This window comes from Sorex araneus, chromosome 8 (genome assembly GCF_027595985.1).
Source record: "Sorex araneus isolate mSorAra2 chromosome 8, mSorAra2.pri, whole genome shotgun sequence".
Lineage (NCBI taxonomy): Eukaryota > Metazoa > Chordata > Mammalia > Eulipotyphla > Soricidae > Sorex > Sorex araneus.
The window spans coordinates 52,513,816-52,536,184 of record NC_073309.1 but is presented as its reverse complement, the minus strand read 5'-3'; positions in this window follow the sequence as shown (position 1 = coordinate 52,536,184).

The following is a 22,369-nucleotide window of genomic DNA, read 5'->3' as shown; positions in this document are numbered from 1 at the left end:
CGCATCCTGACATGTATTCTACACACATCCTGATATACATCCCACATGCACCCTGACACGCATCACACACATCCTGACATGCATCCCATGTGCATCCTGACATCCCACACACATCCTGACACACATCCTGACATGTATCTCATACACATCCGAAAACTCATCCCAGCACACATCCTGACACATTTTCCATGCATCTTGACACATCCCACATGCATCCCACACAAATCCCAACACATATTCCACATGCATCCCACATAAATCCCAACACACATCTCACATGCATCCCACATACATCCCACACATATCCCAACATACATCCCACACACATCCTGACACATCCCCACATGCATCCCATACATATCCCAAAACTCACCCCAGCACACATCCTGACACATCCTTCATGCATCCCACACACATCCTGGCACATCCCAGCATGCATCCCAACACATCATCCATGCATCCTGACACATCCCATTCCTACATGCATCCCACTCACATCCCAACACACATGCCACATGCACTCATCTCAGGTCATTCTTAAAGTATAGTGCCAGGCAGCCCTGGTGGTGTGTTCTGAAAGACCGGGACAGACTCAACTGAGTTTTCACTCTCAGAGTCCAAGTGAAGAGGCATATGGGAGCAGATCATGGGTCAGGGTAGAAATCTGTGAGTGACAGCAAGGGGACACAGATTGTCAGGCAAGGCCTGTGGGGGAGTTGCTTGAACAGAATCTAGACAATTCAGGGCTGGAGAGACAGTAGGGTGAAGTGAGAGCTTACCTTGCATGCAGCCAACTTGGGTTCAATCCCCGGCACCCCATATGGTTTCCTGAGCCTGCCAGGCCCCCAAGCACTGCTGGAGTGATCCCTGAGTGCAAAGCCAGGAGCAATCCCTGGGCTATGCTAGCAGTGATGCCGGGAGTAATTCCTGAGCACCACCAGGTGTGGCCCCAAAACCAAAATAATAATAATTTTTTTAAGTAGAAGATTTGGTGAGAAACTGGTTAGAGAGGGGAACCGAAGGCTTCTGGAATGTTTTTTTTTTTTCTTTTTGGATCACTCCTGGCTCTGTACTCAGGAATTACCGCTGGCGGTGCTCAGGGGACCATATGGGATGCTGGAATCAAACCCGGGTCGGACACGTGCAAGGCAAATGCCCTACCTGCTGTGCTATCACTCCAGCCCCAGGCTTCTGGAATGTTAAGCACTCTCTCAGGCTGGTTTGTGCTCCCTCTTCCCAGGTTCCTTGCAGACATGATCACCATTATGAACCGTCCCACCTGGCCCATCTATCGGTGGCTGTGGAGCTATTTGATTCCTCTTCTGCTACTGATCCTGATTCTGAAGACATTGAGTCAGCTGCCCACATCGAACATCACCTACTTAGCCTGGAACTCGAGCACTGTGAGCCTTCCTGCCCCAGACCTCAGGGACCTCTAGGGAGTAGGAAGGAGACCAGACTTTTCCCTCTGCCCATCCATTGGATCCCCCAGTTTTCTGAGGATTCATTGATCTGTCTCACCCTCTGCAGCCTTCCACTCCTGAAAACTGGGCGTTCCAAATCCTCCTGTCCTTTCTTTACAGTCAAAGGAGGTGACCCGAGAGTACCCGCTGTGGGCCGAGCACTTGCGCACTTTCATGATTATCTTCACCTTCTTGCCTCTCCCAGTCTACTTTCTGTACCACAGCTTTTGGGTTTTTTGTTCCAGCCCTCCGGCCCAAATGACCTCCACTGCCAATGACTCTGAAATGAGGGACTGGAGAGATAGTTTAGTAGGGAGGATGTTTGCCTTCCATGCAGCCACTCCGGATTCAACCCCGCACATCTCCTGTGATTCCTTGATCACCACCAAGAGTGATCCCCCTGTGGAGAAGCAGGAGTAATCCCTGAGCATTGGGACCCAAAACAAAACAAAGAAAGCAAAAAGGCCAGCAGAAAAGAGAAGTTTCAGAGGGACAGGCCACTAAAACCAATGAAGCAAAGCCTAAATACAAGTGAATAATATATAAAATAACCAGAAGAAACATTTTCTGTGTCCCCCTCCCCCACCCACCCTGAGCACTCCCTCTAACAAATAAAGCCTGGGCTCACTTGTGGTCATGTCACTCCCTCAAAGTGGAATTCTCCCTGGCTAGAAACTTCCCACTGGGAGAGGCAACCCGAATGAATGTGAGCAGCCTAGCCCCACGGGCCCTCTGTCTTCTGGTCTGATAGAGATGAACACGACAGTCACTTATTCCCTTGCCAGCTACAATAAAAGTGTCCATTGTTTCTGTGTCGGGTTGATAGTGACTGCTGACCCCCACACCTATGCGACCATCCTCTTAGGGTTTTGCAGCCCTGGGTTGGATCTGGTTTCAAAACAAAGATGGTAATGGGGAGGCATGGACTTCAGAAACACACACTTTGTCTTTAAAATAAAAAATAGGGACTGGAGGGATATTACAGCAGATAGTACAGTAAGCGATAGTACCGTGCCTTGCTTACAGCAACCGTGATTGAGCCCAACATTCCATACGGTCCCCTGAGTAATTCCTGAGTATAGAGCCAGGAGTAACTCCTGAGAATTGCTGGGTGTGGCCTCCTCTCCCACCCACCCCCCAAAAAAATGGCTGCATTCTCTGATACCACATGCTCCCCTGAACATCAGGAGTTTGTTTTTTGTTTTTGTTTTTGTTTTTTTGGCTTTTTGGGTCACACCCGGCGATGCACAGGGGTTACTCCTGGCTCTGAACTCAGGAATTACCCCTGGTGGTGCTCAAGGGACCATATGGGATGCTGGGATTGGAACCCAGGTTGGCCACGTGCAAGGCAAATGCCCTACCCGCTGTGCTATTTCTCCAGCCCCAGCATCAGGAGTTGTGACCCCTCTCCCTTCCCTGAAAAAAAAAAAAGGTGTCCAGGGCCCAGGAGAGTGTAGGGTTTAGGGTGAATGCCTGGCATGCACCTGACCCTGGTTTCATCCCTTGCACCACACGGTCCTCCCAAGCATCATTATGTGTAGCCCTGGAGACCCCTGGGTACTTCTGGGGTGGACATGGGAAGCCCAAAACACCACCAATTGGGTCTGGAAAGCATCAAGCACCAGCCCCCAGCACCCAGGGCCTCAGCGATACCATGTCCTCTTCTCCTGTCATTCAACCTTAAGCCCTAGGAATCTGAGGATTGCCGGGAGCAGCCCTGAGACCTTCTGGATATCATTTGGGAAGTCCCCTTCTGAAAGAAAAGGCTCAGTGGCTGTGAAGATGACTCAGGATTAAAGGGCACCCGGGGCAACGGTGAGGGGGTGAGAGCAAGTGTAGTTTCGGTGCCTGGGGGAGGGGCAGGGCAAAGTGTCCAGTACCCTCCGGCTTCCTTTCCACAGTCTATTGCTAAATTTAATGCTAGAATCCCAGACTCTCCCTGCCTAGTGCTTCCTGTAAGACAATGAGCCAATTTTCTCAGGAAAAGATGGACATGCTGATTATGGCACATTGTGGTTCACCCTGCTCACCGGTGACTTCCCGCATCCCTTAAATACTTGGATGCACTGAAGGGTTTATGGAGTCTACCGTGGGACTCATGACTTTACAGAGCATCATACAATTGTCCTAATGTGTTCCAGGAGTCGGAGGGGTTTGGGCAGCCAAGAGGGAGAGTGGAAGTTGACTTGAGAAGTTATAGAAGACCCAGGGGGAGCTTTGAGGCAAGAAAACACTAGAAGATACCCCCAATGCAATACCAAATAGATTTCAGCAACTCTTCACATGTAGAGAAGAGCAAAGAAGAAATTGAGGGTCTGGAGCGATAGCACAACGGTAGGGCGTTTGCTTGCATGCGGCCAACCCGGGTTTGAATCCCAGCATCCCATATGGTCCCTTGAGCACTATCAGGGATGATTCCTGAGTGCAAAGCCAGGAATAACCTCTGTGTATTGCTAGATGTGACCCAAAAAGCAAAAATAAAGAGAAGAAGAAGAAGAAGAGCTTTGAAACCAAAAATGAAGCCTAATCTTGGGGCTGGAGTGATACCACAGCGGGTAGGGCGTTTGCCTTGCACGGTTCGATTCCTAGCATCCCATATGGTCCCCTGAGCACCACCAGGGGTAATTCCTAAATGAATAGTAATCCCTGTGCATCGCTGGGTGTGACCCAAAAAGAAAATAATAATAATAATAATAAAATTAAGCCTAATCTTGACCTCAGATACTTGACCATGCTCCTAACCAGCAACTGTGTCAAATGTCGAATGACACTGAATACCTTTAAATGGCCAGTGGTCATTTTGCACTTTACTGTGATATGCCCATTTATCTATAGGGTTGTGGATCCTTTTCAGAAATGTTATGTATATTTGTGTATGTGCATGTTCCTGATTCCTGGGTAGACCCAGGGCGTTGCACATGTGCTCCCCTTCATTCCTTTTATTTATTTATTTATTTATTTAGTTAGTTAGTTAGTTAGTTAGTTAGTTTGCTTTTTGGGTCACACATGGCAATGCTCAGGCGTTACTCCTGGCTTTACACTCAGGAATTACTCCTGGCGGTGCTCAGGGGACCATATGGGATGCTGGGAATTGAACCCAGGTGGGCTGCATGCAAAGCAAATGCCCTACCCGCTGTGCTATTGCTCCAGCCCCCCTTCATTCCTTTTATATCATTTTTCAAGTGCTTGATATCAGGGAGGTGAAACCCTGTGCTGTAAATGTTGATCTCTGCCCTGGCTTGATGCCTTTGAAGATCACAGGCTTATCCACAGTCATTCTTAGTCAATTGCATTTTCGCTGTGTACACTGTGATCCTTGACCTATTTGAGATGCGTTTTTGACCTAAGAAGCAGCATCACCAACCAGTCATATTTGCTCCCAGTCACTGACTGATTTGTGTTTTGTGGCTGGTTTGACGTCAGCAGGGGGCCCGTGTGTGTCTGCTTCGGGATCATCTCTACGATCCTGAAGGTGCACAGCGTGCGCGCTGGGATCTTCTGGCCATTGTGGGCAGGGAAACAGGCGCCCATCTTGGCTCCCCTCGTGCCTCTGTGAAGCGCCGCTCCCGACCAGCCGAAATCTGCCTGGCAACTAGTGACGTCATCCCCGTCGGCCGGATATCAGGTGACCCCAAGGAAAATATTCCGAACGTATCTGGGGCCCCGCGATGGGACAGCAGGCAGGGGAACCCGCGTTAGATCCCTGGCACCCCATATGGTCCCCCGTGAGCGCAGAGTCAGGGGTAAGCCCTGAGCATTGTTGGGTGTGGGCCCAAGATACAAAAACATACAAAACTTTCGGAACTAACCTCGGAGCTCAGCCCTGAGCTCACCTCTGAGGTGTGGCCCTCGACCTGGAGGCGCGGAGCCCGCCCGAGGCCACATGCGCCTGAACCCCCTCCTCCTGGGCCTCCCGCCACCCCGCGCGCGTCAGCCCACTCCCCCCCGCCCCCCAGCCGGCAGAAGACCGGTCGCCTCCAGACTCCGCGCGCGACGGTGGCGGGTAGGGCGGGGAGCAGCAGCACCGCCGACCTCCTGGGAGCCGGGCGTGTCCCCAGGCCACTTTCTGCGCTCCCACCTCCTTCGTTTTCCAGGGATTTAGGGATCCAGAATGCTCTGAGCGGGGACCGACGGACCCTGGTGGTGAACGGCCCAGAAGGGTCTCGTGCCCCTGGATGTGGTTCCCCATCTCGCCCCTGGGGACCCCCTTCCGGCTCTAACCCCTAAAGAGAGGGGTCGGGATGTTTAGGGGTGCCCGGCAACGACTGGCTCCGAAACCGACTCCCGATCCCCTGGATCAGAGAGTGTCTTAGCCGAACAGGTGGTGGCGCCTTTGATCCTTGGAGAGTGAGGAACAGGGAACCCCAAGGCAGAGCGGGACTGACCAGTGGACCCCAGCAGACCAGGGGTTACTGAGCGGAAACCTCCAGAAGGTGAAAGGGGCAGAAGCAGGTAGGAAAAGGGAAAGGGCGCTTGGGCTGGGGGTCAACAGGCACAAAGATGCAGAAGGCAGCTTCGGCAGGCTCCTCGGGTGCAGCACGGGGTCCCCACACGGCCCCTCTAACACCTCCTGGGTGCCAGCGGAGCATGGAACCCCTAAATCACGCAAAGTGTGGCCCTGAAACAAAAAACAGGGCTGAAGCCCCCAGGGAGACTTAAGGGAAGGGTAGACTTGATAAGGTTCACATAACGATTCTGGAGCATTAGTCGAGCCACCAAAAAATACACTTTAAAGAATATTTTACATGCGACAGGAGGGTGCTTGTCTTGCACGAGGCTGAGCTGGGTCTGAGCCCAGCATCCCATATGGCTGCCCCAAGTTTGCCAGGAGTGATCCCTGAGTGCAGTCAGGAGTTAAGTCCTGAGTACCACCAGGTGTGGCCCCAAAACAAGGAAGGAAGGAAGGAAGGAAGGAAGGAAGGAAGGAAGGAAGGAAGGAAGGAAGGAAGGAAGGAAGGAAGGAAGGAAGGAAGGAAGGAAGGAAGGAAGGAAGGAAGGAAGGAAGGAAGGAAAGGGAGGGAAGGGAGGGAGGAAGGAAGGAAAGGGAGGGAAGGGAGGGAGGAAGGGGAAAGTAGTAGGGGTAGAGATGGATGGAAGGAAAGAAGGAAAGAAAGAAGCAAGTCCTGGGGCCAGAGTGATAGGACAATGGGGAGGGCATTTGCCTTGCTCCTGGCCAACCCGGTCTCAATCCTGGGCACCCCATATGGTCCCTCCCGACCCCACCGGAGTGATCCCGAGCACAGAGACAAAAGTAAACCCGGAGCACCGCAGGTGTGCCCCCACCCCGTGAATAAAATAAAATATATTAATAAAGGGCTGGAGTGATAGCACAGCAGGTAGGGTGTTTGCCTTGCACGCGGCCGACCCCGGTTCAATTCCTCCGTCCCTCTCGGAGAGCCCGGCAAGCTACCAGAGTATCCCGCCCGCACAGCAGAGCCTGGCAAGCTACCTGTGGCGTATTTGATATGCTAAAAACAGTAACAACAAGTCTCACAATGGAGATGTTACTGGTGCCCGCTTGAGCAAATCGATGAGCAATGGGATGGCAGTGGCAGTGAATAAAGGCCTGTTGCAAGGGGTCCCTTGAAGCCTGCTCTTCTTGGTGACTCTGGGCTTCCTTTAGGAGCTAGTGGGCAAAACATGGAGTCCCTTGAAGAAATATCCACAGATGAAGCTCCCGAAGCATCCATGCAGACATCTGATTTGACACCTGACGTCCACCAGATTATGAGCAAGGAGATTCTGTCAGCCAAGTCCATGAGCTACCTCAACAAGTCCAAGAAATCGAAGCACACCCTCAGCCAGATCACCTTCTCACTGGGCATGGGCAGTGTCTGGCGCTTCCCGTACCTGTGCCACAAGAACGGAGCAGGTGCTGCCGAGGGCCTGCACCCTGAGCTCAGAGAAGATGGTTTCTCGGGGTGAAGGGGTGGGTCTGGGAGCACACCTGAGGTGTTCAGCAGCTCTGTGTTTGGGAGTGACCCCCGGTGATGCCCAGGAGACCCTGTGCAGTGCCAGGGATTGAACAGGATCAAGATATGCCAGGCAAGCTCCTTCCTCTGTGCTGCTGGAGTGGTAGTACAAGGAGGAGGGCATTGGTCTGCCTTGCGGGTGCCGACCCCAGCATCCCATATCCCCTGAGCACCATCAGGAGTGATCCCTGAGCACAGAGTCGGGAGTAAACTTTGAGCATTGCCAGGTGTGACCCAAAAACAAAATAATTGAAATGAATAAAATGAAATAAAGCGGGACTGGAGCTATAGCACAGTGGGTAGGGCGTTTGCCTTGCACGCGGCCGACCCTGGTTCAATTCCCAGCATCCCATGTGGTCCCCTGAGCACCACCAGAATTCCTGAGTGCAAAGCCAGAAGTATTGCCAGGGGTGACCCAAAAAGCAAAAATAAATAAATAAATTAATTAATTAAAGCTAGGAGCCTAGAAACCTGGGTCTTGGGAGAGAACTGAGGGGGGTGGGCCAGGCACCCCGAGTCCTAGCTGATAAAGCAGAAGGGGACTGGAACCCCTCTGCCCTGCACGGCTCCTGACTGCCTTCTTCAGGCAACTCTAGCCTTTATAGCTGTTTGTTTCAGTGGCGATGCAACACTTGGTGGTGCTCAGGAATCACTCCTGGTGGGGTTCAGGGATTGTCTGGGGGGACAGGGGATCTACACAGCAGCCTACCTGCTGCCCCATCTCCCGGCCACAGGCAGCTTTATCCTGGTCTACGTCTTCATGCTGCTGCTGGTCGGGATCCCGCTGCTGTGCGTGGAGATGGTCATGGCTCACTGGCTCCAGGCCAACAACATCCAGATGTGGGTGCAGCTCGTGCCCTCCCTGGGCGGCATCGGCTACATGAGTATGCTGGTGAGTGAAGGGCCCCTGCACCCCGCTTCAGGGCCTCCCTGCGGGATGGCCCTGGGCCACCCCTCAGGCCCTCTCTGTCCTCCCCCAGATCGGTTACTTCATGAGCTCTTACTACAGTATCATGATCACCTGGAACTTCTTCTACCTGACCAACTCCTTTGACTTCCCTCTGATCTGGGAGCAATGCACGCTGCCGGGCCTCAACAAGACGGTTCCTGGTGAGCGGAGGGGCCTGGGGCCCAGCCCAGCCCCAACCAGGGAGGGTCCAAGCCGGGCCAAAGGCTCTGCCTGCAGGAGCCCTGCTCCCTCCCTCACGCAGGGCCAGGAGGCGGCCCTGAACCCTGCTGGCTGGGTGTCACTCTCTCACCCTCCCTCCCCGCCCCCCAGACCTCTCTTGCCTTCAGACCATTTCCCCACAGTACTTCTGGTACCAGAAAGTACTGCGCGGCACTGAGTACATGGAGACCGGCGTCCAAGTCCTGGTCTCGTACCTCCTGCTGCTCAACTTAGCCATCTGGATCTTCACGTTCTTGATGATGGTCTTCCAGGTGCATCATTCAGTGACGGTGAGTCAGGCTCAGGTCAGGCGTGCTGCGCTAAAGACCTCCCCCCCCAGCTCCCCGCGCTCCCAGCATGCCCCTCACCCATCTGGACTCCTTTTCTCTCTGCCCCACTCTCTCCCCCCACAGGCAGGCGAGTGGCTCTGGGGTGGTTCCCCCCCACCCCGCCACCTCTCCCAAGGGAGAACAGTGTTCCCCTCTTCCAAAGGACTGCCCTTCCCGGGGCTGGAGCGATAGCACAGCGAGTAGGGCGTTTGCCTTGCATGAGGCCAACCCGGGTTCGATTCACAGCATCCCATATGGTCCCCTGAGCACCGCCAGGAGTGATTCCTGAATGCATGAGCCAAGAGTCAGCCCTGAGCATCTCCAGGTGTGACCCAAAAAGCAAAAAAAAAAAAATAACTGTCCTTCCCGGTTCCAGCCCAGCTCCCCACACCCCCAGGTTCCCTCCAGCACAGCGGCTGCATCTGGGAGACCCATGAAGACCACCCATGGGTCTGGAGATCCCCTGTGTCTCGAGCCAGGCCTGGGAGAGGGGCTTACTACATAGCAGGGGCTTACTACATAGCAGGCGTGTCGCCCGAACCACAGCATGAAGGCGTGCCTTCTACCGACCTAGTCCTCACTCAAGACTCCTCACCCCTCACCCCCACATCACTGCATCCAGAGCCTCACTCAGCCCCAACATGACCCCTGTGGCCAGCATGGTGTACGGGGGGCCCACTCCCCCCACCCCTGCCTTTTCAGTCAGAAACAGCATTCCCGGGCTGGAGACAGGACAACGGGGAGAGTGCTTAACCTTGCACACAGGCAACCTGGGTTCAATCCCCGGCACCCTGTATGGTCTCCTGAATCCTGCCAAGAGTGATCTCTGAGTGCGGAGCCAGAAGTAAGCCCTGAGCACCACTGGGTGTGGCCCCAAACCCCAAAAGTACAAACAAACAAACAAACAAAAGGGTTGATTCCCCAGGCAGAAGGATAGGACAGGAGAAGGTACTAGCCTTGCACACAGCCGACCTGGACCATCCCTGGCACCATATAGAATCTCCCACGCACCGCCAGGAGTAGCCTTTGAGCACTGCCAGGTATGGCCTCAACAACTGCCTCCAAAATAAAATAAACTCAAGGAAGTGTGTATGACCATCCACACTGCCAGCCTGTCCCCTTGGCATCTGGAATCTTGTCTAGGAAGAAAATTGACTTCAGAGCGGTGCCTGTTAGCAGGCTTCGGTGAGAGTTGAAGCTCATTCTGCTCAACCATTGTCCCGTCCCTTGGAACCAGATAACGGGGTTCACGAGGAGAGGGTGCAAGAGTGATAGGGAGAGGGGGGACAAACACACACACACACACACACAGGTGAGCAAAAGCTACTTTATTGTAACTCCACAGTGCTTATGTATGCTTAGGCTTCAATCTACTTGTGTCATGGCTTTAAGGTAAAACTAGAAGTAACTACTGGCACCAGGGGGAACTAGGGGGATAACAATAGAGATCCAGAAGGCTGCTCTATCTGTTCCTGTTGGATAACCACTCTGCTCTTGTGAAAATGTCCCAGTCCTCCGGTTCTTATAAAATGGCTTTCTCAACCTGTTTATGTGAATGTTTGGCTGCAAGCTATATGCCGAAGGCCCGCTCACCACAAACTACAGGTGTGTGTGTGAGTGTGAGTGTGTGTGTGTGTGTGTGTGTGTGTATTAGAATCTGGAGCTTTGACAATGGGGCTTAGCCCACCACTTTGAGCTATGGGGTCTCCTGATGTCACCACTGAGATGGTCTCCAGGAAGGGCCCCCACCCTGCCCTTGATAGCATCTTCTGGTTCCTATAATCGACGCCCCAGCCCTGCCACCCCGCTGCAGCCTCAACCCCCACCTCTCCCAAGAGGGCCAACCTTCCCAAACGCTAGGTGGAGGTACCCCAAGAAAGGTAGGTCTCCCCAGAGCAGACACAGTTAAAAAATTATTTATTTTTGTATAATCATCAAGTTGCAAAGTTATTCAGGGTTGGATTTTAGGAATACAATATTCCAACACCACCAACACCGATCCCTCCACCAGTGTCTCTGATTTCCCTCCCACAGACACTTTTCCCTTTACGTTTGCCCCTTTGGGCATGGTGATTTGCAAAACTGTTACCGTTGGGCCAGACCCTATCACCTTGCCTCCTTTCATCCAGAATGTCCACTTCCCTCTATCCTTGTCATGGTGGGCCCTTCTCTGAACCCCGATACTGACAAGATTCCTACTAAGGACCGGTTCTCTTTCTCCTGTTGATGTTGGGAGCAGACACACTTTACACTTCCCGTCAGCCATGCTCCTTCCTCCCGGAGCCTCAATTCCCTCCTCCTCCTTCCACCAGGAAATGGCTCAGCGGCCATAACTATGTCCAACTGCACCATACGCGTGCTCACTCACACACACACACATACACACTTAAAATCCGTCTTCCTTGGGGCTCCCCCTAAACGGCTTCCCGAGCTGGAGGTGTTTCTCTGCTCTCATGAGGGCTGCCTCCCTCGAGCAATCAACACCCTCCCCACACCACGACTCCTATACACTCATACACAGACTCGGACCTCTTCCTTTCCCCCTCTTCTGACTTCTGGTTTCTGTCCTGACACTCTGTACAGATGCAGATTTTATCCCTCTTCTCCCTCTTCTTCATTCTCTTCTGCCTCCTCATCCGAGGGTTCTTCCTGGGAACCGGCATCTCTGGCCTCAGCCAGCTGATGAGCACCAAGGTGAGATCTCCTGGCTCTCTGGCTCCAGCCCACCCCTCAGTGGCCGCAGCCCCAGCCCACTCCCAGTCACCTGTCCTGGACCCTGCCCCACCCCAGGCGGCCTGGTTCTCCATGGAATTGTGGCGGCAGGCAGGAGGTCACGTGTTATACACCCTGGGCCTGGGCCTGGGCACCATCAACAACCCTGCCTTCAAGCCTGTGGACAACAACTGCTTCTGGATGGCTTCTTCGGTGGCCCTGATCAATCTGATGGTCTCCTTGCTGGCCACGGGCATCACCTTCATCATTCTGGAGTTCTGGATCACCAACAGCGGCCAGGCCTGTGTGTTGATGTGAGTGACCCACACCCTGCACACCTCCTTCAATCTGAAGGATTTCCCCTTCCAGTCTCCCCTCATCGGACCCACAAGGGCCTCTAAGGGAATATTCAAGCCCACCTACTGCTCTCCCTAGAGACTCAGCCTAACACAACAGAAATGCTTTGACCTCAGGAACAGCACATGGATAAGGCACTTGCCTTGCATCCCCTTTAATACTGGTTCAACCACTGGAACCTCAGGGGCCCCCTAAGCCTGGTACCCTGGTGGTACTAGGGGTCACTTCTGAGCACAGCTAAGTGTGGCCTCGAGACCAAAAAAGAGGGGCTGGAGCACTAGCACAGTGGGTAGGGTGTTTGCCTTGCATGCAGCCAACCCGGGTTCGATTCCCAGCATCCCATATGGTCCCCTGAGCACCGCCAGGAGTAATTCCTGAGTACAGAGTCAGGAGTAACCCCTGTGCATCTCCAGATGTGACCCAAAAAGCAAAAAAAAAAAAAAAAGACCGGGGCCAGAGCGATAGCACAGCAGGTAGGGCGTTTGCCTTGCACGCGGCCGACCCGGGTTTGATCCCCAGCATCCCATATGGTCCCCCAAGCACCGCCAGGAGTAATTCCTGAGTGCAAAGCCAGGAGTAACCCCTGAGCATCGCTGGGTGTGACCCAAAAAAGCAAAAAAAAAAAAAACAAAAAAAAAAAACAAAAAAAAAACCAAAAAAAAACCCAAAAAAGAAAGAAGGAAAGAAGAAATACTTGGTGGTTTTGGTGGTTTCTCTGTTCTGGAGGCCAGAGGCCCGGCTCTGAGCCAAGCATGTCAGGGCTGGCGCCTGTAGAGGGCGTAAGGAAAAGGGGGGGGGGGGCTTGCTTCTCAGCAGCTCTTAGAGGTACTCCTGCCCCCTGCTTTACCCGACCTTCTCCCCATGTGCATATCTGTGTTGACAACCCCCTTTGGGGCAAGGATCCCCGCCATGTGGATCTAAGATGCCCCGCTCCCCCTGACCAGATTCCATGATCTCTGCAAGGCCAAATCAAGTCACATTCAGAGAGTAGGGTAGGTTGTGTGTATGTGTGTGTGTGTGTGTGTGCGCGCGCGCGTGCACACGCGTGTGTGCATGCACGTATGTGTGTGCACGGGTGCGTGTGTGTGTGCAGGTGTGTGTGTGTGCAGGTGTGTGTGCGTGCATGTGCATGTTAGAATCTGGAGCTTTGACAATGGGGTTCAACCCACCACCTTGAGCAATGGGATCTCCTGATGTCAGCATTGAGGTGGACCCCAGGAAGGGCCCCCAGCCTGCCCTTGATGAGTTTCTGGGCCTCACCCTGTCCCTTGGCTCATCCCGGGTGACGGGCAGAGAGCAGTGTGGGTGCAGGAGGTCGACCTGTCTTCCCACCGTCCCTCCCTCCCTGGCCCCTTCAGCAGCGTCGCCAACCTGAAGCAGCTCATCAACAAGCAGCTGCTGCCCGAGAACACGCTACCCCCCGAGAGTGTCCTGCAAGGGCCCCCCATGGGCTACATAGAGTGGGTGCGCAGCCTCAGGTGGCCGCTGCAGAACCAGATGGTGCAGTTCGCGCCCTCGTGCAGCATCAAGGCACTTCAGAACAAGGTATGAGGGGCGCAAAGGGGGTTCCTAGTGAGTCCGCGATCCCTGGGAAAGCCCTTGCCAGGGACCTCAGCAGACGAAGAGGACCCCTGCAGTCACGTCTCCCCACCATGAGGTTCTAGGTCCGAGTCTTTGCCAAGCTGTTCCCCAACTTAGATTCTCCATCTTGCACGCTCCCCGCCAGGCTCCCTCTCATTACGCAGAGGTAGAGGAGCCTGTGGGGCTGGGGAGAGAGTGACTTGCTGCAGGGAGCGAGGGAACGGCATGCTCTGGGCACGTGCCCACCTGCTCGCCTTCCCTGTGTTGTCCTAGTAGAGAGAGGGGGGTGCCATGCTTGGGGGTGGCGGCTGTGGGGCGGGCACACAGCATCAGAGATAATCGGGGCCCCAGCGAACTAGGCTGCCGGGAATGCACTGAGTGTACAAGGGGCAGCAACGGGGACCAAACTCGCAGACTGACACTTGCTGCACAGGGGTTTGCCCCCCCACCCCGCCCCCCTGTATTGTGAATGGAGCACGACCGCTCCCTCCACCTCTCAAAGCCCTTCTATTCCCCCCACCTTCCCACAGTTCCTGGAAAGCCCTGGCCTGGCCTTAGTGACCTTCTCGCATGCCATCTCCTTGATGAAGGCCCCTAACTTCTGGGCCATCCTCTTCTTCCTGTCCCAGCTCATCCTGGGACTGAACACCATGAAGCACATCATGGAGAGCATCACCTTCCCCCTGCAGACCTCCTTTTCCATGACGCTGCAGTACCGCCGGGCCTTCTCAAGTACAGTGGCGCCCCAGCTGCGGCCGCCTGCTCCCCCGGGATCCCCCATCTCCAGGTCTTACCCTCACCCTGGACCCAGGCCCCATCTGGCCTCTCTGCCTCTGCCCTAGTGATCATGTGCTTGGGCGGATTCCTGGGCGCCATGTTCTACGCCAGCCAGTCGGGCAGCTTCATCTTCCACCTGTTTGACGACTACCTGGTCCCGCTCTGCTTGATCATCATTGTGCTCTTCCAGACGGTGACTCTGGTCTGTATCTACGGTGTTCACAGGTGACAGCCACGAGCCCCGGGACACCCTCCCACCCCAGGGCTCGGAGAAGAGATCCCAGAGCAGAAAGGTCCAGCTGACAGCAAGTTTGGGGGCCCACGAGGCAGCAGGGGAGTCAAGGACTCCCCAGAGTTCTGTGCTCTCTGCCACCCAAACATGGGACTGTGGGGCACTTCCCTGCAGAGCCTGGATGCAGAATCCCCCTGCCAGCAGGGCCTGGGAAGTCCCCTGAGAGTGAAGAAGCCACCCTCCACCCTGGTCACCTCTATCCAAAGTTGACGCCCCTGGGGCTGGAGCGATAGCACAGCGGGTAGGGCGTTTGCCTTGCACATGGCCAACCTGGGTTTGATTCCCAGCATCCCATATGGTCCCCCGAGCCCCACCAGGAGTAATTCCTGAGTGCAGAGCCAGGAGTAACCCCTGTGCATCGCCGAGTGTAACCCAAAAAGAAAAAAACAAAAAACAAAGTTGACGCCCCTGCCCCTTGTCACCATGCCAGGGTCAGGGAACGGTTGTTCTATGAGATCGGCCTTATGCTGTGGCCATTCTTCACGTGTCTGTGGTGTTACGTGGTGCTGCCGCTGCTGCTGCTGCTTGCCATTCTGTCCTTCACCGCCCTCAGCCAGACCCCCCACTACAATCTCTGGAACAACACTTTGGTGAGCCTCCCCCACAGACACATCCTGTCCACACTCTCCTGAACAACAACTGGCGAGGGTGCCCCACAGACACGCCCTGTCTATACTCTCTGGAGCAACACTGGTGAGGGTGCCCCTCAGCCACACTCCACCCACACTCTAGAATACTGGTCATGCTGGAGCGACAGCACAGCAGGTAGGGCGTTTGCCTTGCACGCGATCAACCCGGGTTTGATTCCCAGCATCCCACATGGTCCCCCAAGCACCACCAGGAGTAATTCCTGAGTGCATGAGCCAGGAGTAACCCCTGTGCAATGCTGAGTGTGACCCAAAAAGAAAAAAAAATAGAATACTGGTGAGCCTTCCCCTTCCCTCACAGCCTGGTTTCCCAGCCCTCACCCCACAAGAGCCACCTCAGACTCCCTCAGCAGCTTTCCCAGCACCACCCAGACTGACCCCCCACCACCCTCTCTCTCGGGCCGGGTCTCTGTCCACAGAGCGAGGAGATCAAACACCCCTTCCCGGTGAGGACCTGGAGCTGGTTGCTGTACATCTTCTTCATGATATTCCTGCCCATGCCCATCTACCTGTGTTACCAGTATGTGATGCCCACCTCGGGCCACAAAGGGAACACCCAGGAGCACTGGAGCAAAATGCCATCCACGATGCTCCAAAAGCCCATATGGCCGAAGATGAGCAGGGATGAGTCGGCCCTTCACGCCCTGGGCAACACACACCACGTCTCCCAGAGGAGCTTGTGGAGGTCCCGGAGAATCAACTCCTGGACCTTCCGCGGTGGCTCCTTTGTGAAGGGGACTCCCAACTTGTTAGAGCTGCCCCGCACCATGGCCCATGGCTCTGGCTCCCAAGGGTCCCTCTTCCAGACACAATCGGGCCAGGCAAGCATCTCGGACCCCCCTTACAGCAACGTGGAGAGTGAAGATTTCTCCAAAGACAGCCTGCCCAGGAGCCAGGGCAGCAGCACAGCTGACAGGGCGCAAGCCTCGCACACCCGGGATTCCCATGCCAGCACCATGTCCCCGGCCCCTCCAGGAGTGATCCCTGACTACCGCTGGGGGTGGACCCCAAAAATAAGGCGGAAGATAAAAAAGCCTGTCTAATAAAAGTCCTTGGCGCCTTCCATCCATCTGTGCCATGACCCGGGGGGGATGGGGGTTCTGCCCCAATGGGGGCTTCTGAAAATCTGCTTAGCAGCCAGTGATGCCACATGTTTGACCTTCTGGGAAGAGTGCTTGCCTCTGCCAGGGGACAGAGATAGTGCAGGAAGTCAGGCTCTGGCCTCGCCTGGGCCCGCACCCTGCTTGGATCCCACGTGCCCCCATACCGTCCTGAGCACCTCCCTCCCCAGCTAGTAGGGGGTAAGGAGAGCTAGTACTGGGATAGGGAGAGCAAGTACTGGGGTAGTATGGAGAGCTAGTATGGGTAAGGCATTTGACTTGCTCATGACAGATCCTGGTTCAGTTCCTGATGTCTCAGATGGTCCCCTGACAACCACCAGGGGTTGCTCCTGAGCACTGGAGCCTGATCAGAGCCCCAAGTGGCCCAATCCCTCCTCCAATCACTTTGTGAAGTGGGAGTCATTTGACTTGGAGCTTTCAGTGATCGTTGGAGGCAGTGTTCTCCCCGACTCTCCCCTCCCCCAAATAAAAACATACAGAGGCCAAAGTGACTTTAACAGCCACTCCAGGAGAAGGGAAGTTATGGATGACTTTCAATGCTGTTTTTGTTTGCATGTTTTTGTTTTATACACCACACTTGGTGGTGCTCGGAGCTCACTCCTGGCTTTGCACTCGGGATCACTCCTGGCAGGGCTGGGGAGCCCTCTTCAGGGCCAGGGATCGAACAAGGCAAGTGTCTTACCCACTGGCCTCTCTCTCCAACCCCTCAATGCTGTTATAGAAATATTTTCTGGGGATACAAATTTGTTGGGTTTTGTTTGAGGGCCATACCCAATTGGTTCTGGCTCTGCGCTCAGGGATCACTCTTGGCAAGTTTGGGAGGACCCGATGAAATGTTGAGGATCAAACCCAGGTCGGCCTCATCATCATCACCCCATTGATCGTCAAATTTCTTTTTTTTTTGGGGGGTCACACCCGGCAATGCACAGGGGTCATTCCTGGCTCATGCACTCAGGAATTACCCCTGGCGGTGCTCAGGGGACCATATGGGATGCTGGGATTCGAACCCGGGTCGGCCGCGTGCAAGGCAAACGCCCTACCCGCTGTGCTATCACTCCAGCCCCGATCATCAAATTTCTTGAGTGGTCTCAGTAGTGTCTCCATCCGTCCTGAGATTTTAGAAGCCTCTCTTTACTCATCCTTCCCAATGGTGCCGCATTGGAGGCTCTTTCAGGGTCAGGGGAATGAGATCCATCATTGTTACTGGTTTTGGCATATAAACGCCATGGGGAGTTTGCGAGGCTCTCCCATGGGGGCAGGAAACTCTTGGTAGCTTGTCAGGTTCTCCCAGAGGGAGAACTAGGTAATAAGTCTTGAGGCCGCAAATAATCACTTCTGGGAGCTTGGTTTTATAGTCTCTGGATGTTGGGCATTGATGGGATTACACAGCGCCAGGGGCAGTCCCTGAGTGTGACCACCTAGCTACTGGAAAATGGGGAATCTGGGCAGAAGAGGCCCAGTCCCGATCCAAGCAGGCTTGGAGGTCTCAGCCCCAAGTCCCACACACCTGGGTTTCTTTGCTGGTTCCTTCATGTGTGAGGTTCATCCGAACGTGTGGAGGGGGGCCTTGAGCAATGGCTATGGCTGGCTCCAGAGGTCTTTGACCTCAGGAGCTCTGCTCTGGGTGGGGAGAGAAACTGAAGCCCACCCACTCCGAGGGGCCCCGGGGAAGACAGCCAGGCGCAGGGGCAAGAGACTCTCTGCCAGGTTGGCCTCATGCAAAGCAAATGCTGTACCCACTGTACTATTGCTCTGGCCCCAGGGTATAAATTTTTTACAAGGAACATGTGATTGGCAACCTGTAAAACAAAACTTTTTTCGTTTTTGTAAAGCACCAAATGTGCTTTAAAACAATCTGGCAGAGGCCGGAACGATAGTAGAGCAGGGAGGGTGTTTGCCTTGCACGCAGCCAACCTAGGTTCAATCCCCGGCATCCCATAGACCTAAGTGTATATGAATGAAAAAGGAAAAAGAAGGAGGAAGGCAAAGCCTGGCACAGGGACACTTTAGCTCATCTTTCCTAGACCAGGGTAAGGAGAGCTAGTACTGGGATAAGGAGAGCTAGCACCAGGGTAAGGAAAGCTAGTATTGGGGTAAAAGGTAAGTGTTGGGGAACAGTTTCCCCCAACGGTGCCCGGACACATTGCACACTGGGTCTGGGCAGACATGGGCAAAGGATATTGGGTGCATGGGGAAACACCCTCCGGGAGCAGCTGATGGCTGTTGACTTTATTGCCAAATACACATTTTATAGGGAGTCTCAGCTTAAGCAGATGGTCCAATCACAGATAGTTTAGCATTATTGGCCTATCACCTCTCCAACTCTGCTTTGCCCTGGTCCAATCCCCATTAAGGTTAGATGCTGCAGGTAGGATGACTTGCTAAGCATATGTGACAGTTTCTGTGTCTAAGGCTCATGTGAGTAAGAGGTCAAGGGACGCCCAAGGCCGAACACCCGGTGCTGGCTGATGCCCTGTTCTTGCCAACTTTGCCCAGATAATCCCTCTTGCGAGGCTTTGCTTCTGGGCCACTTTGCAAGGCCAGATCTTATATGCACCAGTGTCTGTCACCCTGTTCCACAGGTAAGGAGAGCTTTCTAGGGGACAGGGAGCTTGAAATGATCATTCAGTGAGCCAGCACTGCTCAGCTAAAGTTTCTTGCCCACCAGGGATAGTTATAGCCGCACAACATGTGGATGTACAGATCATAGAGCAGTTTCTGTTGAAAATATTATTACAGACTCTTTTTTCCATCTTAGCAACAGCAAGATGTGTTTTTTTTTTTTTCTGACAGTTCAGCAGGTAGGTTTATTGCCTTGCACACAGCACACCTCAGTTTGATCCCTGGCACCCCAGAGAGCCAATCCCCAGAGCCTGCCAGGGGTGATCTCTGAACTCAGAGCCAGGAGTAACCCAGAGCACTGCCAGGTGTGCTGCCCCACACCTGCCCAAAAAAGGTAGACAACCACCGCCACGGACTATTAGCCAATAATCAGTGTGGATGGTGGGAGTATCTATGGGATCTGCCGCCTTGTAGTGGACATGCTGCCTCTGAGTGGACACTGCAGACCTTACTAGTTGCCAAGTTTGAGTTGACCTACCCCCAGCTGGAAATGTAAGGCGCTCAGTTTCCAGGAAACGTAATGGCATTGACAGGGACTGCGTCCAGAAGGTGGCGCTGTAATACTGGGAACTGGCCCTCCAAGACCTGATCAGCGCCTCGATTCTGGGCACCTGTGTTTCCTGACCACACTACAGTTGTTGGACCGGAGGTGGCTCCCCGCTAGCGACAGGGAGGAATAGGAAATTCTATTTCCTCGCCATTGCAACCACAACCATCTCACCACCATGTTGAGCTGATCCAAAAGGCCTCTGTACCCCACAAGGTGACTTCAACGTTCTTGCTCCCGTGAGCCTCAGCAGGCGGTTGAATTCAGGTACGTTTTTCCCTCCGGTACCATGTAGGAATCGGTCAGGAGCCGCAGTATCCTCTTCGGTGAAATTTCCACCATCTCCAAGTTCCACAAAGACACCCCGGGACATGTGACGGCGGAAGTGGCTCATTTGAGGGTTCCTGCGAGATTGGTCCTCGCTTACCAAATTATCATGGCAAACGTCAGGTGTCCTGGTCAGTCCCATTCTTTTCACAGCTCTTTATTTCACCTTCTGTGTAGGTCTGTCTCTACTGGCTGCAATAGCTGCAGAAATAGGAATCTCCAAGTCCAGGATGACTACCCACATCTTCCTGCTGCTTTCCCCTCGGTGTTCCCTAGTTCTTTTTTTTTTTTTTTTTTTTTTTTTTGCTTTTTGGGTCACACCTGGCGATGCACAGAGGTTACTCCTGGCTCTGCACTCAGGAATTACTCCTGGCGGTGCTCAGGGGACCATGTGGGATGCTGGGAATCGAACCCGGGTCGGCCTCGTGCGAGGCAAACGCCCTACCCGCTGTGCTATCGCTCCAGCCCCTCGGTGTTCCCTAGTTCTCACCCCTCTAAGCCATCGTGTTCTTTTCCTTACATCTTGTCTGGTATTGCCTATCCAACGACCTTGTTACAGTATATTGCCTAGCCCCGCCCTTAGGTGTTTCTGCTATCTGATTGGTTACTCCCCAAGAAAGGAGGTTTAAAATGACCAATGGAAGGGTCGGAGCGATAGTACAGTGGGTAGGGCACTTGCTTTGTACACGGTTGACTCTGGTTCATCCCAAACACCCCAAGTGGTCCCTTGAGCCCGGTAGGAATGCAGAACCAAGAGTACGCTGAGCACTGCTGGTTGTAGATACCCCCCACAAAAAAATTTTTAATAATTCCATCCAAAGATGAACAAAGATAGCCAACAAGTGTGTGTGTGTGTGTGTGTGTGTGTGTGTGTGTGTGTGTGTTTGGGGGTTGTGTCACACCCACAATGAGACCTCACAGTCACCAAGATATGGACAACTTGAAAGAAAGGAAAAGTGTTGATGTGGATTTGAAGAAATAGGAACCCGTAGATATTGCTGAGCGGGAAGTGAAACGTATTAAACAGCTGGGCAGTTTTCAGACCCAAGAATTCACTGATGAAGCCCCATGGTCAGTAGGGGTCACTTATCCTCAGATCGCACTTGGAAGCTATTGCATCTTGAGGAATCATCAGCTCAGAGCCAGTGTCTATTAATCCCTCAAAGGAATCCTAGTCCTTCAGCAGAAAAGTCTCACTGGGAAAGGATTGAGGGCAGATTTATAAATAATATTTTTTTTAAAAGCAGAGCTGGGGAGGTGGGTGTGAAGAGATAGTTCAGGGATTAAGGTGCTGGGTTTGCATGCAGCCAGTCCCAGTTTGAATCCTGGCTCTTCATATGATCCACTGACCGTGAACAGGAGTAGCGCCCCCTACACACACACACACACACACACACACACGTGTAGATGTATTTTAGGGCAATTCCTCAGGACTATCTATTCTCTTGTTCCATTAGGGGGGTTGGGTCTCCACATTGGCTTATGTGGACAAATGAAGTAAATTCTCCATCTGGATGACTCCTGTCAGATTTCTACCCACAGATCTAGAGTTTTCTTGTTAGATATTTCTAAGACGAAATAATATAAATAGATATAAATTAATACAAGGGGTTTGGGTAAGTGTATTTTGCAAAACTGAGGATGCAGCAGAAATACCCTGTGAGTACAGACACAGCTGCCTGACCAGGAATCAATCCCAGAAGTGGGGACGGCAAAAGGAAGAGAATTGAGTTCAAGATTCAGAGAAATGCTGGGCTGGAGCAATAGCACAGCAGGTAGGGCATTTGCCTTGCACGCGGCCGACCCGGGTTCAATTCTCAGCATCCCATATGGTCCATATGGTCCCCTGAGCACTGCCAGGAGTGATCCTTGAGTGCAGAGCCAGGAGTAACCCCTGTGCATCTCCGGGTATGACCCGTAAAGAAAAAAACAAAGATTTGGAGAAATGCTTCCCTCCCCCTGCTGGAGCTGAAACCCAAACTAGGAAGGGTTCAAAAGGGCTGCCTGAAAGGAGCTGGCATGACAGAGAGTAGAGACATTGGTGACATCAGACGCCCAGGAAATACCAAAGTGTCAGTACCTTCCTCTTCCAGTCGCTGGTGCCTCTCTCATGCCCTGTAAGAGCAGAGTGGCAAAGCCAAGGTCCCAGCCCCACAGAGCTGGTGGATGGGCTCATTCTGAGCCGAGAGAGGAAGCTTAATAAACCAGGGGGTAATCATTTGATTTGTGGCAATGGACCATTCTAAACACAGATGAACACTCAGCAACCCATCCAGGTCAACTCACTTTTCGGTATGTATTTTCTTATTCACAAAACATAAGCAATATTGGGCTGGAGCCACAGTACAGTGGGTAGGGCATTTGCCTTGCAAGAGGCAGACTTGGGTTCAGTCCTCAGCATTCTATATGGTCCCCTGAGCATCACAGGGAGCAATTTCTGAGTGCAGAGCCAGG